Here is a 5577-nt window from a genome sequence, read left to right on the forward strand (position 1 = left end):
GGGCGGATATTATCCTGAACGGATAAGGTTCGTTCTAGGAACGGCTGACTGTCTCCTATCCCGTCCTTCTTCTCTCTTCGGGACAATAAGACCTCAGCAGTTACAGTCCCCTCTATCAAACCTTGAAAAAAAAAAAAAAAAAAAAAAAAAAAAACGCATATTTTTTCTTCCCCCCCCCCCAAGCTAAAAAAAAAAAATTAACACGAAACAGAATTTCAGCGTTTTTCGGCATTTTCACCTCAACTTTTCTCCCACTTCCCCTTAACTTTAAGCAAATTTTATTTGATATTCCTGGTCGGACGTGAAAATAGATGCGAAATCTCCAAAACCCGAACTTTCTACGATTTGTTTAACCGGTTTTCTGATAGGCTCAAAAATCTTGAAAATCGCGAAAAAAAATTTTCTTTTTTTTTTTTTTGTTTTCACCCGATTCAATTAATCACACCTACAGCCCGTTCTACAAATGGTGGGAAGACGATTAAGGTGTCTCCGAAAAGGTCTCGCCGAGGAGAAGTGCCTTTTCTTGGTTTCATCTTCTTAGCACTAAAGGGAGACCCGCTAGAGAGGAAAAAGTAACTTTTAGGGGAAGAATTCAAAATATCGCGCGAACTGTATTTAAATACTCGCACTTCGTGCTCGTTTAAATATTTCTTTTTCAACCCTCTCGAGAAAGTTGATTCAGTGTCCGAGCGGTAAGGTCAGTGAATAAGCTCTCGGTATAAGGTGGTTGATCGAGGTTCGAATCCTTCCTAAACCAAATTTTTTTTTTCTTCACAATTCTACACTATTTTATGGTTATGGTTATTACGGTAATTTATTTTATGGTTATTACGTTTTGTAATTAAAAAAAAAAAAATATATATATTTATAATGCCTCGACCACTATGAAGATAGAAACACCACTACTATCACGTCACGTGAGCTCACGTGTACCTAGATTTCCTTCAGTCAATCCACATTGAAAAAAAGAACCTATGTATACCTATCTACCTACCTCTACCTACTCTATTAAATTTGCTTTTCCACGTTTACAATTATGTAGGTATCTATGTATACCTACTACTCGGTTTCGTTCCATTACTCCAGTGCTTCTCAAAGTTCCAAGTTCCCCCCCCCCTCCCTTAATCCCAACGCATAAATTTTGTATAACATAAATGCTCTTTAAAAAGCCCCGTAGGCCTTTTTTTAATTTGATCAGCGGTCTTCTTTATCTCATCAGTTTTGTAATCTTTTTCTCTATTAGAAAAAACAACAACAACAAATCTTGCGTCACGCCAGAGGTGACCCCGCAGCACACAGTTTGAGAAGCACTGCATTACCTACTCAGTTCCTACGTTCCTAGTGTTCCTATACATTTTATTTAAGTTAAATTAACTGGCCACTTTAAAACTCTTTTCTTTTGATATGCTGAGCACCCCGGAAATATTTTCATTTCGAAATCGACATCAACAGGAAGTAGATGGATTTCAATTTCTTGCTTATTGAAGATTTTGTCTTTTAATACTAGCAGTTTTCTCGTGTGAGTCAGGCTTTTGATATGCTGAGCACCCCGGAAATATTTTCATTTCGAAAACGACATCAACAGGAAGTAGATGGATTTCAATTTCTTGCTTATTGAAGATTTTGTCTTTTAATACTAGCAGTTTTCTCGTGTGAGTCAGGAGCATTTGTTCTACTTCTTTCTGGAGAATACTACCTTCTAACCTATTGGAAATATAAAGGTAAGTTCATAATATTATAGTCAGCAGTATCAGCTCTTCTAAATGGAGGAATATCTTCTTATATCAAGGAATATCTTCTTCTTTAGGAATATCTTCTTATTACATAACATTACTAATTTAAAAATGATTAGTTCTTAGTCCCGAGTTTCTCTAAGGAGAAAATAATCTTTTTGGCAAATGTTTGTGACATCATGTGATGCTAGAGTGCATATTATGGTCTCGAGATGACAATCGAGGAGCTAGTTTGTCGATACCTGGCAAATGTTTGTGACATCATGTGATGCTAGAGTGCATATTATGGTCTCGAGATGACAATCGAGGAGCTAGTTTGTCGATACCAACGAAACAACATTCAACCCTTAACCCCTAATAGCCTTAGTAGCACAATGTGAATGCTTCTACATTCGATAAAAACAGTCATTATTATGATCCGCACATGTAAATCTCCATAATTACTTATAATGTATTTCCTCTTAAATTTCAGGATTATCCTAATAGCCTTAGTAGCACAATGTGAATGCTTCTGCATTCGATAAAAACAGTCATTATTATGATCCGCACATGTAAATCTCCATAATTACTTATAATGTATTTCCTCTTAAATTTCAGGATTAAAATCTATTGGATTCAATCATCATCATCATCATCATTATCCGGTGAGGTTTATCGACCTTTATTTAAGTAGAACTAGGAGGAACCTGTAAGTAATTATTTCTTCGTCTCATATCCGGTGAGGTTTATCGACCTTTATTTAAGTAGAACTAGGAGGAACCTGTAAGTAATTATTTCTTCGTCTCAACATACGTATCGTCAACACTATTATCCTGAAGTGCTTGGTAAGTGTGAAATACCTAAGAACGAGTTCGATAGTAGTAATTATTGAATTTTATGTCTTCTATAAGCATATATATTATGAGATGTTATCTTAAGGAAATCCTTGTACCACATCTATTGCGACGTATACGGTTAAGTTGATCGTCTCGCAAGAAGCAGGGCGCGGGTTCAATCCCAGCCGAAGCATAGAGTTTTATCTTTATTTATTTACGATTTCGATGATACAATACTACAGCTGAAAAGGTTGCTTACTCTTCATTCACCTGAGCCTCATATACTCGGGCCAATTAGGTACCTATAAGCCTCATAGCTTACCCAAGAGGGATATTGAGATACCTAGTCACCTATTAGTGCCAGATTTGTTAGCGTGGAGGTTAGCGCGTCTACCTTGTAAGTGCTACAGGGGGTTCGATTGCCACCCGGGCCGAATTTTATCCTAACAGATAAGGAAGCCTCATATACTCGGGCCAATTAGGTACCTATAAGCCTCATAATTTACCCAAGAGGGATATTGAGATACCTAGTCACCTATTAGTGCCAGATTAGTTAGCGTGGAGGTTAGCGCGTCTACCTTGTAAGTGCTACAGGGGGTTCGATTGCCACCCGGGCCGAATTTTATCCTAACAGATAAGGTTCGTTCTCGGAACGGCTGATTTTCTCCTATCCTGCCCTTCTTCTCTCTTCGCTTTCGGAACGCTTTTCACTTAAAAGTACTTCCTATTCTTTCCAAGTAATTATTAAGCAAAATTATCTTACATTGAATACCTATGGCATTTCTTCTTGAGCAAATATTGACAGCTTATAGATCCCCTTTAGACGTGTTCCTTTTTTAGGTTCCTATCTTACATTGAATACCTATGGCATTTCTTCTTGAGCAAATATTGACAGCTTATAGATCCCCTTTAGACGTGTTCCTTTTTTAGGTTGTTAGGTTCTAGTTATTTCTTTGTCTCATTGTAATTTGTGCATTTTCTTCAATTTCAGATTTGGACTTGATTTGATCAGATCTACAATTAAACATTATCATGTAGCAGCAGCACATTGTTCAGCAATCCATACCTACCTTCGATATAATCAGCTAATCTCTGCATCGAAGTGTCAGCCTGTGTTATTGCTTCGTAAGTCTAAAATAATAATAGAATTGTCTTTTTAAGAGACTCCGTTGCCTAGGGCATGCACGCCGCAGGTCCCGGGTTCGATTTCCGGTATACCTACCTTCAATATAATCAGCTAATCTCTGCATCGAAGTGTCAGCCTGTGTTATTGCTTCGGTAAGTCTAAAATAATAATAGAATTGTCTTTTTAAGAGACTCCGTTGCCTAGGGCATGCACGCCGCAGGTCCCGGGTTCGATTTCCGGTGGGTCGAAGTTTTTCGGCTCTGTGTTTGAAACTTGGGGTTCACTCAGGGCAAAATTATCCTACATTGAATACTTTTAGCGTTTCTTCTTGAAGAAATATTGACAGCTTATAGTCCTCCTTCTCTCTTCGCTTTCAGGACGCTACTTACTTAAAAGTACTTCCTTCTCTTTCCGAGCAATTATTAGGGAAAATTATCTTACATTTAATACTTACATTGACAGCTTATAATACACACATATCCTCTATCTTTCCATTTATTTAACGGGTCGATTCACAATATAATAATAATAATAAAAAGCACACCATAGCATGCAACGTATTCCACAACAATCGTTACGGTCATCACATTTTTCGACCTAACCTGCCTGTTCCAATTGCCGTGCCGAATGTACCTCACGGTCGCCAAATTACATCGCGATCCATTGCCATTTCAACCTGTTTTCTGCCGATAACTTGAGTGCCGTGTGTGTTCACAAACCCTATCGCCGTTCCACATCGTATCTCCTAACAAAACCAAAGTTTTTATCAAGGTAAGACACCAGCAATTTTCCTTCGTGCCGTTCCTGGAGATGACAACATCACAACTGGATCGGGCGCATTGTTTGGGTCCTGTACGAGCTGAGGAGGGGGCCAAATAGGGATTGCAATCTCGCGAGATTCGCGCTTTTTTTCGATCTCGCAGGGATCTAATCTCGCGTCAATTTTTACTGCCTACATTTATCTTTTTTCCCCCATCCTCAAAGAACGGAGACATCTGAGTTCTCCTTTCAATACTACTTTCATAGCTCTACTCTTCGTATTGCTATCTCGATGCCCGGGTGCATAAATTCTTGGAAATTTGAATTTCAAATTAAAAATAATTTCTTCATTCTTTATTCTCTATATTTTGTGTATTACTATTGTTGTGATTAGTGTGTACCCGGCTTACACAGATTTTTGAGATTAGTGTGTACCCGGCTTACACAGATTACAACATAAACATAACCTGCAGCACATTGTTCAGCAATCTATACCCACCTTCAATATAATCTAATCCTATGTTATTGCTTCGGTAAGTCTTAAACAATAATAGAATTATGTAGGTATTTTTAAAATACTTTATTACCTACTATTCAAGAGACTCCGTTGAAGAAAGGATAACACCCTAGGCTTGCAGGCCGGAGGTCCTGGGTTCGATTTCCGGTGGGCCAAACTTTTTAACTTATTACAATTTTAGGAGAAGTGTAGGTAGTAGGTAGGTACCTACCTAAGTATAGTTTTTTACTTTCCTTATCCTATAGGAAGGAAAGTAATGTAATCGGGTCAAATTTTCGATGGTCAGTTTTTAGTGCCAAAACATACTTACGAGTAAATAAAAAACCTCCGATTTAAAACCAAGGCTATAATATTTTACCTTAAAATAAATGTTGAAAATGTTGAGTAAGAATATGAAGTAAAAACCTCTTAATAAAATTCCCGGAGGGACGGGCCCCGCTTGTTTCAAAAACTTTGACCTATGCTCATCAAGTTTACCCACATCTTGGCAATTCCGAGGTCATCCCGCTGCATGTCATGCGATTGGTAATGCCTGTATCTCGCAACTATAATATCTCGGGAACGGTATGAGCTAGAGACTTGAAATTTGGTATGTAGTTCACAAATGTGACAAGGATGCAACTCAAA

The 5577-nt window shown here is 37.9% G+C and overlaps 1 protein-coding gene across 1 annotated transcript in view; it reads left to right on the forward strand.

Moving 5' to 3' along the window:
- Nucleotides 1-4902: 4902 nt before the first annotated feature.
- The window catches only part of LOC113466321, an 8972-nt gene continuing 8297 nt past the window's right edge, over nt 4903-5577 (forward strand). Inside the window, exon 1 of the mRNA XM_026821629.1 lies at nt 4903-4966. The gene's annotated coding sequence lies outside the window, so the exon portion shown is untranslated. The remainder of the gene's footprint in view (nt 4967-5577) is intronic.

Source organism: Diaphorina citri, unplaced genomic scaffold (genome assembly GCF_000475195.1).
Source record: "Diaphorina citri unplaced genomic scaffold, Diaci psyllid genome assembly version 1.1 scaffold250, whole genome shotgun sequence".
In the NCBI taxonomy this organism is placed as follows: Eukaryota; Metazoa; Arthropoda; class Insecta; order Hemiptera; family Psyllidae; genus Diaphorina; species Diaphorina citri.